This window comes from Cervus canadensis, chromosome 15 (assembly GCF_019320065.1).
Source record: "Cervus canadensis isolate Bull #8, Minnesota chromosome 15, ASM1932006v1, whole genome shotgun sequence".
NCBI lineage: Eukaryota > Metazoa > Chordata > Mammalia > Artiodactyla > Cervidae > Cervus > Cervus canadensis.
This window is the reverse complement of record NC_057400.1, coordinates 30403310-30415746: the sequence shown is the minus strand read 5'-3', so window position 1 is coordinate 30415746 and position 12437 is coordinate 30403310. Positions and strand designations below refer to the sequence as shown.

Genomic DNA, 12437 nt, shown 5'->3' with positions numbered 1-12437 from the left:
TCGTTAAAAGAGAAATTATTATCCTATTTTGGCTTTTGTATCCTAACATTATCTAATAAATTATTTCTTTAAAAACACAGAAAGAAAACTAAATTCAGAGCCCACTGAAAGTTGTCTGCTGTGGGTTACCTGTAGAGGTTTGGATTAATTCTAATTCCAGAGAATTCACAAAGTGCAATGATGACAAAATGAAAAAAAAAAAAAAAATGTTGTGAATCCTTATTACTTCTTTCTAACCCAGAATTAAGTCCTGTTTCCCCCTACTACCCCCGACTGCTAACAACCTCTGAAAGGGGAGCTACTTCAGCACAAGGATCCAGAACCAGCTATGCTGCACCCTGGACTCCTGCTGCCTCTGCCTCCCCAAATCACCCTACCTTTTACCAGCTCCTCATCCAGCAAAGGAGGCATCTGGCAGGAGCCAAATAGAAAGTCCAAGGCTGGTGCTGGTGAAGAGAGGTGTGCTAGACGTTGCCTGTAATCCTGAAGAGGAGGGGAAGGACAGTGCACATTTTGTATACCTTCAGTATTCATCATTTCATCTTTATGCTATAACTCTGAGATTAATTGCACTGCTTTGCTCAGAAATGCCTCTGCCAGATGAGATCTGGGTCTTTTATAAATTGTTCCTTTGTGAAATACTATCCCCTCTCTATTCTTTCTGTTAATAAACATTTCAATATTTTTGTCAGGGTGTGTGTACTGGGGGAATTTGTTATTTGTGTTCTGACTGCCTGTGACTTTATGTCATCTAAAATATACAAGTTTGGGGAAAGTGCACGGCTTGCAGGTTTGCACTGTCTCAATGTGATCTTAAAGTAGATGCAGGGATTTTTCTAACAGAGTACATTTTTGATCAAAAGGTTTATACAACACAAAAATTCTTCAAGATGAGAGGCAAGGAGTTAGCTAGAAAAGAAACAGAAAGAAAGATATACTACATAGCTGTACATTCACAGAATTTAAAACTGAGAAGAACCTCAGGCAACAGCTAATCCAGTATTTGGTGTTGCACAGAACACTGACTGAAAAGATGCACCTTCTAAATGGGTCCCATTGGCAAACAGGTTTGGGATTCACTGAAGAGTATACCTCCTTTCAGATATGTAGAATGATCATTCACTTACTAAAAAGTTCTGAAGAGTCTTGCAGTTGAAAAGCAGTTAACCCATTGCATCCCAAACATTTCTGACCATTGTACTTCCACACCCCCCAGACATCCCAAGGAACCAGTATCTCTTCCTGCAGACCCTGCTCTAGAAGTGCAGGTACAATCATTTTACAAATGAGAAAAGAGACGTTCAAAGAAGTTAACTGGCTTGGCCAAAACCCAGGAAGGAATTCAGTTCAGTTCAGTCGCTCAGTTGTGGCCGACTCTTTGTGACCCCATGAACTGCAGCATCCCAGGCCTCCCTGTCCATCACCAATTCCCAGAGTTTACCCAAACTCATGTCCATCGAGTCCGTGATGCCATCTGACCATCTCATCCTCTGTAGTCCCCTTCTCTTCCTACCTTCAATCTTTCCCAACATCAGGGTCTTTTCAAATGAGTCAGCTCTTTGCATCAGGTGGCCAAAATATTGGAGTTTCAGCTTCAACATCAGTCCTTCCAATGAACACCCAGGACTGCTTTCCTTTAGGATGGACTGTTTGGATCTCCTTGCTGTCCAACGGACTTTCAAGAGTCTTCTCCAACACCACAGTTCAAAAGCATCCATTTTTCGGCGCTCGGCTTTCTTCACAGTCCAACTCTCACATCCATACATGACCACTGGAAAAACCATAGCCTTGACAGGAAGGAATCAGTGGTTGATAATTCAGCAAATAGCTAGATAAGCGCTTAAATTAAAAGTGGGAAATAAGCGAAGATCCCAACATCTTTTTGTTTCCACCCATACCTCACAACAAAATCATTGCCTCTTCTGTATCTCTTTCTCAATCACCTTGGACTCTGATTCCCTCAACTTTTACTTGCCTATTTGACCAATATGCTGGATCCATTGATTGGCCAACATGTGCTTCCCCTCAGGGAAGCTATTTTTGTTTTTATGGCTGTGCCTTGCCTGGAGAATCCCAGGGACAGGGGAGCCCGGTGGGCTGCCATCTATGGGGTCGCACAGAGTCGGACACGACTGAAGCGACTTAGCAGCAGCAGCAGCAGCAGCAGCTTGCAACAAGTGAGATCTTAATTCCCAGAGCAGAGATCAAACCTGTGCCCCCTGTATTAGAAGCGCAGAGTTTTAACCCCTGAACCACCAGAGAAATCCTCAGGGAAGCCTTTTAACAGTGCTCTTTTAGACTCTAGAGTTGAGACTATGGCTCAGCACCAGAATTGCCCTAATGGAGGATGCGGTAGGAACACAAGATAATCTAAGGCAGACAGAACTCTGTGGCTCTTTTCAATTTTATTTGTTTATTTTAGGGTTTCCCCAGATAAGATTGGAATGAGACAGGACTGGAAAGTTTTCTTCAATTGGTTATAAAGTAGGCGATCCTTTCCTTATTGTAAGTCCTCCAGCTCCTTCTTTTCTGTACTCTTTTTCTGCTTCCCATTTCCCATGTTCAACCTTATTCAGTACACTGTTCCAGGAGAGATGTGAAGCCCTGGAGCAATGTCAAACTGCCCAGAAGCTGTAGGAAATGAGTTTATCCATTTGCCTACAATGTCTTGTAGGTGCTACAGCATTCAACATTTCTTAAATTTGTTTAACCTAGCTGAAAATTACCCCCTTTAACAATGGTCTCTATGACATAGTTTCCAAGCTAAGAAAGTACCATTACAAACAGTACCTCTCTTTAAACTGCTACTCCATTACAGGATACACATTGCCTGTCATTTCAAAGCTGAGCGTCTGAACAGCTTTGATGGGAAAAACATTTTTTGAATCCTGTTGATTTTTACTTGCCTAATTTGGTTCTACCAAAGAATAACACTATTGGCAGCAGGAGAAAATGAACCCTGAGTTGTTTCTCAGAACTGGGTGGAGTTGATGCTAATCCAGCCACATCTCACCTCAATTCAGTAGTACAGTTGTGTCCAATTCTTTGCGACCCCATGGACTGCAGCACACCAAACCTCCCTGTCCATCACCAACTCCTGGAGTTTACTCAAACTCATGTCCATTGAGTCTATGATGCCATCCACCCATCTCATCCTCTGTCAATCCCTTCTCCTCCCGCCTTCAATCTTTCCCAGCATCAGGGTCTTTTCCAATGAGTCAGTTCTTCACATCAGGTGGCCAAAGTATTGGAGTTTCAGCTTCAGCATCAGTCCTTCCAATGAATATTCAGGACTGATTATCTTTAGGATGGACTGGTTGGGTCTCCTTGCAGTCCAAGGGACTCTCAAGAGTCTTCTCCAACACCACAGTTCAAAAGCATCAATTCTTCAGTGCTCAACTTTCTTTATAGTCCAACTCTCACATCCATACGTGACTACTGGAAAAATGATAGCTTTGACTAGACGGACCTAAAACAACATCTTAAGTCAGCTGGCTGTGATTCCAACATATGACAATGGAACAGGAAGAAGAACCCTGGCTATTTGAGATTAAACAGATCTAGCCTTGTCTGGTTCTCTATTTAAAAAGCATCAGCCCTAATTATGTGTTGAAAACTCACTCAAAGAGTTTTCAACAGCCAAGAAGGATTTTGTATATCTTTACCTATATATGGCAAATTTGAGATATTGTCTTCTGTTTTATTCTATTAAGGATAAAGATCAAACACATTGAACATATGCTAGATACATATAGCCAGGTAGCCACCATGTAACCTAGAGAAAAAGAATGCTAATAAGGTAGTAAGAAATGAATAATTAAATGTGGCTGACAAGAAACGATTATTTTCTTCCCTGAACTTTTCTGTTGTTTTCTGTTTAGCAGAAATTAATTCTATACACTTCTAAAAAGCATGGTACAGCTTAGTATGAAAGTGTGAAATAGCCAGCTTTTTATTTTCAGGTGAGCAGATGGCTTATCTAACTTTCCCAAGTCCTAGTCACAGTGATTGATGGCTTAGAGTCTGTTCTGTAAAGACCCTCAATACCTAGAGTGTATTCCTAGGAAACAAAAGCAAGGAAGGGTCTTTGAGGAGAACAGTCACAGTTGGCAGTATTTGTTTGCTCTTGGTAGTCATTCAGGGACTAAAGGTACATGGCAATTGTCATAAGCTGCAAAGCCAAAGGGGCCCTTCCAGGTGGCACTAGTGGTAAAGAACCCACCTGTGAATGCAGGAGACTCAAGGGATGCTGGTTCAATCCCTGGGTTGGGAAGATCCCCTGGAATAGGAAATGGCAACCCCCTCCAGTATTCTTGCCTGGAAAATTCCACGGACAGAGGAGCCTGATAGGCTATGGTCCATGGGCTTGCAAAGAGTCAGGCATGACTGAATACACACAGCACACACAAAACCACAACCTATCTCTTCCATCTAAATCTATCTTCTGCAATTCCCCCTCCTCCTCCTCTCTTCCCCTCAGCCCATCCCTAAACTTCACAGCTTTTGCTCTATGAAAGCATTAAGTCTATTCAACACATTCATTGAAGGCTTACTCTTGTCCAAGACAATGTACTCATGCAAGCATTCAACAGAAATAAGAAATGATGTATATAATAAGCTAGAATGTAAAAATCAGTATGCTATCATGAAATACAGGTATAAGTAAAAGAGAAAAATGTACATTGATGTAAATCAAGAGAAAAGACTTCTTTGGGAAGACTGCATTTGAACTAGGCCTTGAAGGATTAAAAAGAATTGTCAGTTGGGAAATAATGGATGAAAGAACCCTCCTGACCAAGGACACGTCTGACCAAGAACAAGTTAGAGCTGCTACAAAAGTTTCTGTGGATTCATTCAGTTGGGTGACTGGGAATGTGAATTAAAAGAATTCCATAAAGGAAAATCTTTCTATGAAGTTACACATAAAAGAAAAACCATGTATTTCTAATATCATTCCTTTGATCTTGTATGGAAAGACCCTACATAAAAGCAAAATATTACTTCTATTAAAGTCAGTATTTTTAAGAGTTAATATTTTTAGAACACTTCAAAGTCAACTTTTCTATCTTTAAGACAAAAAAATTCTAAGAAATTAAATGTATTCTACATGGATAATCACGTCAAAGAACAGGAAGGATCTACATAGTAAGAAAAGAACAAATTCCAGGGAGATATGCTAGATGTTTAAAATTTCTTATTACAGATCTCCAAGAACTCTGTCTTGTTAACTTAGTTTCTTCTAAATACCAATATTAAGTCACAGTTTCATTAGATCAGTATTATTGCGTAATTTTAAATGTCAAAAAATATATGTTGGTTCCTACTCACTTGGGAATTTAATTAGTGCAACCCCTTGATTTTATAGTTGAAGCAAATGAAGCCCAGACACTGGGTGCCTAACTTGCTAAAGGTCAGTCAGCTAGTTAATAGTAACCAGTTAAATTGGAGGAAACTATATAATTTGCCTAAGGACACACTTGCCTAAGGTCTGGCAACTGATGGGGCTGGAATTACGTGGGGAGATTCCTGGCTTCTAAGGTTGTTCTACACTGCTCTCCCTGCCAGTGGAAAACTAACAATAATCCCTCATAAGCAGGTAGAGTCCTGTAGATGAAAAGCCATACAAATACTAAGTAGAGTAATAAATGCTATTATTATAAGTGCAAGTAAGTGTATATATTATCTAAATTGCTTTAATGGCATAAAGAAACAAGTATTTCTAGACATCGTGATGGAAACAATGTGTACATTTGCTAATTTATATACTATTTGGTACTTTTTAAGAAGGAGGGAAATAAGAACAATGCAATCTTTATTTATCCTGCTTTTTAGAACATAAAAACATTAAGCACTATATTTTTGAAAATGTTCACCCCAAATACTACTGCCCAAACACATAAACTGTATTGTATTTAATCATTTAGAATGCTTAGAGATACTTGTTTAAATGTCAGGCATAGGACAGTCTTGGCTTTAAGAATTCTTATATCCATGACTTTTAAAAGGTCTATGAAAAGATGAAGATTTCACACCCAATGCTTCTGCAGTGCTTCTGTTTTGCCAACAGTCCATTATGTGGTGATCATTTATGCATACACCTCAATGTTTTTTGGAATCTTTTTTAACCTTAGCCTTCATCCTCTCTTGGTGAAACAGAGAGTAAAGATGAGTGAGTAGGATGTAGGATAGGAGATAGAGGTATTATTAACACATAGTCTTTGAGCTTATTACTTCCTGTCTGAACCCCCTTGCTTTCAAATATCAACAGATGTGTTTTAGTTTTTTATTTTCATGAAAAATAATCCAAGTTCACTGTATTTGTAACTGTGTGCATGAGAATTTGACTTCTGCTATCTGTCTAGCTCTTCCTTTGCAGCAACCTCAAGAGGGTAAAAATGTCAATTAGCCTACTCTTTAATGGTAACTAGTCACCAGTTATATATTATGAGTAGACTGAGAGAAAACTAAAATTATCTAATGAGGACATTATACATTGGGCTTCTTTGAGGACTATGATTCTGGAAACTGGGCACATCCCTTATGGGACCCTGGAAGCTTTGTCAACACAATTGTTACAAGAGATATCAGCTTCCATTAACTTGGTTCATCATATCCTGACAGTGGTAGGTGGTGTAGTCGCTAAGTCATGTCTGACTTTGTGACCCCATGGACTGTAACCTGCCAGGCTCCTTTGTCCACGGTATTTCCCAGGCAAGAATACTGGAGTGGGTTGCCATTTCCTTCTCCCAGGGAAGAGGGTAGTGTGCCTACGTGTGTGCTAAGTCACTTCGGCCATGTCTGACTCTTTGCAACCCCATGGACTGTAGCCCACCAGGCTCCTCTAGTCCATGGAATTCTTCAGACAAGAATACTGGAGTGGGTTGCCATGTCCTTCTCCTCATATCGTGATAATTATGGCAAAAACGGAAAGTCTTTTCATTTCCCAATTCTCACTATCTAAAGAAAGCACAGTGTTCCATCTTCAGTCACACTTTTTCTTAGTACCAAATACCAAAAAAAAAAAAAAAAATTAAACTTGCTGCCTTTCATGTATAGGGAATTCATGGGGAAAAGAGAGGCAATTTTTTCAAAGACATAAAAATGATAATCAGATGAGCCTTTCTTAAGACTATACGAAATCTGAGATTACAACACTATATCTTATTTTCATAATACTTTTTTACTAAGAGCAATACATGTTCATTGAAGAAAATCTGGAAAGTACTTAAGTAAAAGAAGACAATAAAAACACGTAATCTCATACACGCTCGTAGCGTACTGTTAGTGCTGAGTCGTGTCTGATTCTTTGTGGCCCATGGACTGTAGCCTGCCAAGACTCCTCTGTCCATGGAATTCTGCATGAAGAACACTGGAGTGGGCAGTCATTTCCTTCCCAACCCAGGGATCAAACCCGGGTCTCCTGCATTGCAGGGAGATTCTTTACTGCCTGAGTCACCAGGGAAGTCCTATAATCTCATAATACTCAGAGACAGGTAGTATTAATGTACTGATGCATTTCTTTCTATATAGAAAGCTGAACAGATGAGTACAGGGAATTTATACAAACTTACTCAACTACACATTTTTAATAGTATCACACTAATATAAAATTTTATATCCTTCTCTTAACATTGACTTCAACTTGGTGGACATATCTTTTAAAAGAGAGCTGTGAGAATATTATCCAGCTATTTTGACTGCTGACAGGAATGGAATTTAAAACCATCTCCTACAAATGTGCTTGGGATTGCTTTTCCCAAGTATACTTATCTTCAATCTTCCATTTTGACTTTAATCTTCTATTATTTTTCTTCCCATTTAGGTTGTCTTTTAAATTATTCCTGTGGTTCAACTTTATAAGCATAGTTTTCACTTACTTGTAAGAACTACATACCATTTGTAGACATTTATAAAAGTTAAAATAAAACCATCCCCAAACTGTTCCCAGAAGAGCCTACCTGTCCACTCAGAAAAGTGTCTATTTATCTCCAGTTTGTTTCTTGTTTCTTGGTCAACACAAAAATCATGAATAGGGAGAGAACCGTGATTCGAAATCCAGTCAAGCTTTCTGAAAGCTTAAAAACATATATCCTTTCTGCAACACTTTAGCTACAAATATATTCCCTTCTTAAACTCTAACATATGATTTCCACTTTCTCCAAAATAAGTTGTATTACTGTAATCAATGTTCACATTGAACACTGATCTCACAGTTGTCCACAGGGACATGGATCTGGCTTGATGGCTCCAGGGTCCTCCCTGAAACTCCTCCCCTGACAAGAGCCCCTCAAGTCTTCCAGCCAACGCTCTGGAGAGCTGTCACTTACACACTAAGGTTCAACACACTTGGATGATGACCATCTTGGAGATTTAGTATCTAGTGTGTTGATTAGGTCGAGAATATCCTCGGCACTTGCCATTTCTCAATCTATTATTTACAGTGCGTTTACTGCCTGAGAAAGCCTGGGTATAGAAATATTATTCAGCAAAAGCAGAAGCAAAGAACTCATTTACACTGTGTTCTCTTTTTATATCTCTGAGTATATGTTTGGTACAGTGCAAGCCAGGTACTTCTACAATTCTCATTTCACAGTATATAAGAGTCTTTCATTGTTATTTTGGGAATCCATTGGAGGAATTTGTTCGCATTCATTTTTGGCTATCTCATTTTTAGTATGCTTGGGATCTGTCACCCTTCATGGGCTTAATTTAGTAAACTGACCCTTCAAATATTTATGCCTACATTAATGCAAACAAAATTAATTCTACTCATCTTAATAAATATTATGCAACATATTATGCAATATATCCTAAGCAACAGTTTGGCAAGAAAAGATCTGCAAATGATGGATTTTTAATAAATAATCATGTAGGCAGATAGCTGTAAGCTCCTTATTGCTAGCTATGCAAGTAAAAACACGACTTCTCTTTAATCAATGTCTTCTGTTGCATTTGTAAACTAGTTAATGAGGATTTCAGGACTTTTGATAAGTAGGGTTTTTTTTCCCCCCAGAGTGGTTCTGGGTTTATTTAAGTAATGTTTTGTTCTTTTAAATTCAAATGACACTAACAAAACAATCATTTATTAGAGTTTCATTGTAATTGTCTATTGAACATATGAGGAGTTTCTACTTACAGAGTTGCAGACCTACATATTTCTCAAACATCTCTGCCACTGCCACTAGATTTTTCTGAAGTACTACCTTAAGTACCAGATGGCTCAGCAGGAAAGAATCCGCCTGCAATCAAGGAGACATGGATTCAATCCCTGTGTCAGGAAGATGTCCTGGAGGAGGACATGGCAACCCACTCCAGTATTCTTGCCTAGGAAGTCCCATGGACAGAAGAGCCTGGCGGGCTATAGTCCACAGGGTCGAGAAGAGGACACGATTAAAGTGACTTAGCACACAACATAAGTACAGGGCTTCCCAGGGGGTGCGAGTGCTTAAACACACACACACACACACACACACAACCCTGCCTGCCAATGAAGTAGACATAAGAGCCACAAGTTTGATCCTTGGTTCAGGAAGATCCCCTGGAGAAGGGCATGGCAACCCATTCCAGTATTCCTGCCTGGAAGAATCTCATGGACAGAGGACCCTGGCGGGCTATGGCCAATGGGGTCTCAGAGTTGGACACAGCTGAAGCGACTTAGCACGCAAACACCGTGAGGACTTCATTCTTTAGGGTTTTGATTACTTGTATATTTAACAACTCATTAATAAAAATAATATGCCCCTTTGAAAAACATAGTTCCTTAAAACCCATTATTAGCTTTCTCCCTAAATGTTTATCAGCCCACATGTAGTGGGAGCTAAGTGGTACTTTGCACAGTAAAGCTTTTGGAGAATGGTACATAATGGTCCCGTAGCTATGGGTTGAAAAAAAAAAAAAGGTACAGAAATTAGAACCAGGAAATAAGGAAGCCCAGGATGAAAGAAGGAAGAGAGGGAGCAACGGAGGGAAGAACTTGGGGGAAAAACTTGAACTCTGCTATTCACCTTGGAAAAGTACTCAACTTCTGAGAGCTTCAGTTGTTCCACCTGTAAAACAGGGGTGATGAAAATATGACTTCCTCACAGATACTTTAATAGCAGATCTCAGCGTGCCTTGTGAAGTTTACAACATGATGCAAAGTATGGCTTTTTACTTGGCATCATTCGCTATAATCAGCCCATTTATGCATTCTGTGCTATAAACATCCATCTTATAAAGACTGTGGACAGCTTCAAAAGGTAGACCCATGCATTGTAACTACCTTTTCTGGTTTGGAAGCACTTCTGATGTTTTTAACCCAAAAAACTAATTCACAATTTTTAACAGCATTTGTGTGCCACAAGCTCAGAAAGCTTACTGTTTGTTCTCATGACTAGAGTCCTGCAAAATCTCTTTTTTAAACAAGGAAGCCTCTTTTAAGTCCTGTTTCAGTCTGGTGCCTTTGGTCAAGGTGGAAACTAAAATTGAAAACAGATAGATGTTTTACATTTAAATGGGTTTAACATAAATGTTTATTAAGCCATTTCATGGACGATTGCACAAATATCTTTTGCAAACTTGGTACACGTGAGCACATATACAGTAACCATTAGTGTCTTCTAGAGAAATAAGGTGCAGATTCAAAATTTTAAAGAGCTACTTCGAGTTCCTCTCACTGAAAGAAAATGTAATGTCTTTAAGGGAATTGCTCTAATAATATCAAGGCATCTGAAATGGCTGGCCAGAGCAGAACAGAACAGAGAGTGGATGTCACCGTAAGTCAATTTAACAAGAAATAAGCTTCCCCCTGGAGAATCTAAACTCCCTAGTCTCCCACAAAGAAAATTGAATTTTGGAGGTCACACCTTGGGTAGGTTACCAGAGGGAGAAGCTTAACATTCTTTTTGTCATATGTTCTGGTAGGTCAACGCTATTCTACCAAAAAATCCCCTCCTAAACATTGCTCCTTCCTCAATTTTTTCCTCTCCCCCACCTCTCCCCCGTCCAAATTATAACAAGTCTTTGAAATCCCCTCGGAAATGGCAAATCACTGTGACACCTCAGATACCGGGGCCCACTTTGGATACAGCCATGCTCAAACATTGAGTTTGGAACCTCGCGGAGAGGAATAGGATCCTTGCCGAGGGCAGGAGCTGGGGGCGCGAAACTAGTGGGATTGCGGCGGGAGTCAGAGCGAGTCAGATAGATCCACCACAGCTTTAGGCTAAACTGTTTATCCAAATATAATCAATGGAACTGCTCTTACTGGAGAGAAAAGCAGGTCGCCAAGTCAAGCCCAGGCGAAGCTCTGGCTCCGTGGGTGAATGACCCACTCGCAAAACTCCCCGCGAGTGGGTGATCGGAGGGCCTTGGGCGTTCGCGCAACGGCTGGAAGCGCCCCACCTCACCGCCCCTTCGGCAGCTGCTCGGGATGGGCGCAAGCCGGGCCACCGCCCACCCCCATCTCCTTCCCACCCCCGCCCGCCCCCAGCAACATGTTGGGTGCTGCCACTCCGCCGCCTGGGGTTCTCCCTCCGGCTGGAGTTTCTGGTGGACGCACGCTTGGCCCTGGGAAGGTGCTGAATTACTCTTGGGGAAGATTCCTCCAGCGTTAAACTTGGCAGCTCCTGACATTTCCATCCCACCCCAGCGCGCAGGCACTACACACACACGCCCCTCCGGACTTGCCCAGGCTGCGCGCAGTGCGGGCTGCCCACTCGGAGGCAAAACATCGGAGCGGGATGCAGAAGCGAGGATCTCAGCTCCGCCGACCAAGGGGCCGGGGGTGTGGGGGTAAAGGACTGTCTTAGCAGAGGGCAGTTGCAGGGACTCAGCTCACTCCGTGGTTGGTCCAGGCCCCGCAGTAGATCGGGAGGCTGGCAGGAAACCCCTCTCCTTTTGTGCTCTCCCGGGAAGCCAGCCTCTACTCACCCCGGCTGCACGCGGATTCCGGCCGCCAGCGGCAGCCCGCTGCCCCATCCCACGAACACTGCGGCGCCCCCAGAGTGTGCAATGCGGAGCCCCGCCAGCGCGCGGCCGGAGCCGGGGAGTGCGAGGAGGGAGCGAGGGAGCGAGGGAGCGAGGGAGGGAGGGGACTAGGGAGGGAGCGCGGCGGGGAGGGACAGGGCGGCGGGGGGCGCGCGCGCCACTCCCACTCGCGCCCAGCACTAGCCGCCGCCCGCCGCCGCAGCCGGCCAGCCCGGCCTCGCGGGCCGGGGGACCAATCAACGCGCGGGTGGCGGGGGTGGGTAACCGAGCCCTCCGCGGGGCGAGCTCGTTGCTCCGCAGCGCGCGACCCAACTCCGGGAGAGTCCGCCTGAGCGCCCAGTGTGCAAACTCCCGCCGGCCGGAGCGGGCTCCCCGGCGCAGGTGGGGTTTCCCGGCTCAGCGCTCAGGCCTGCTGGGCGAGTCTGCCGAGTTCCGCTGACGGAACCGGGAGGATGTGAGACCTGCTCTTG

The 12437-nt window shown here is 42.6% G+C and overlaps 1 protein-coding gene across 1 annotated transcript in view; it reads right to left on the bottom strand.

The window, feature by feature from the left end:
- The window catches only part of LYPD6 (LY6/PLAUR domain containing 6), a 126940-nt gene extending 114885 nt beyond the window's left edge, over nt 1-12055 (bottom strand). Inside the window, exon 1 of the mRNA XM_043488257.1 lies at nt 11911-12055. The gene's annotated coding sequence lies outside the window, so the exon portion shown is untranslated. The remainder of the gene's footprint in view (nt 1-11910) is intronic.
- Nucleotides 12056-12437: the final 382 nt, after the last annotated feature.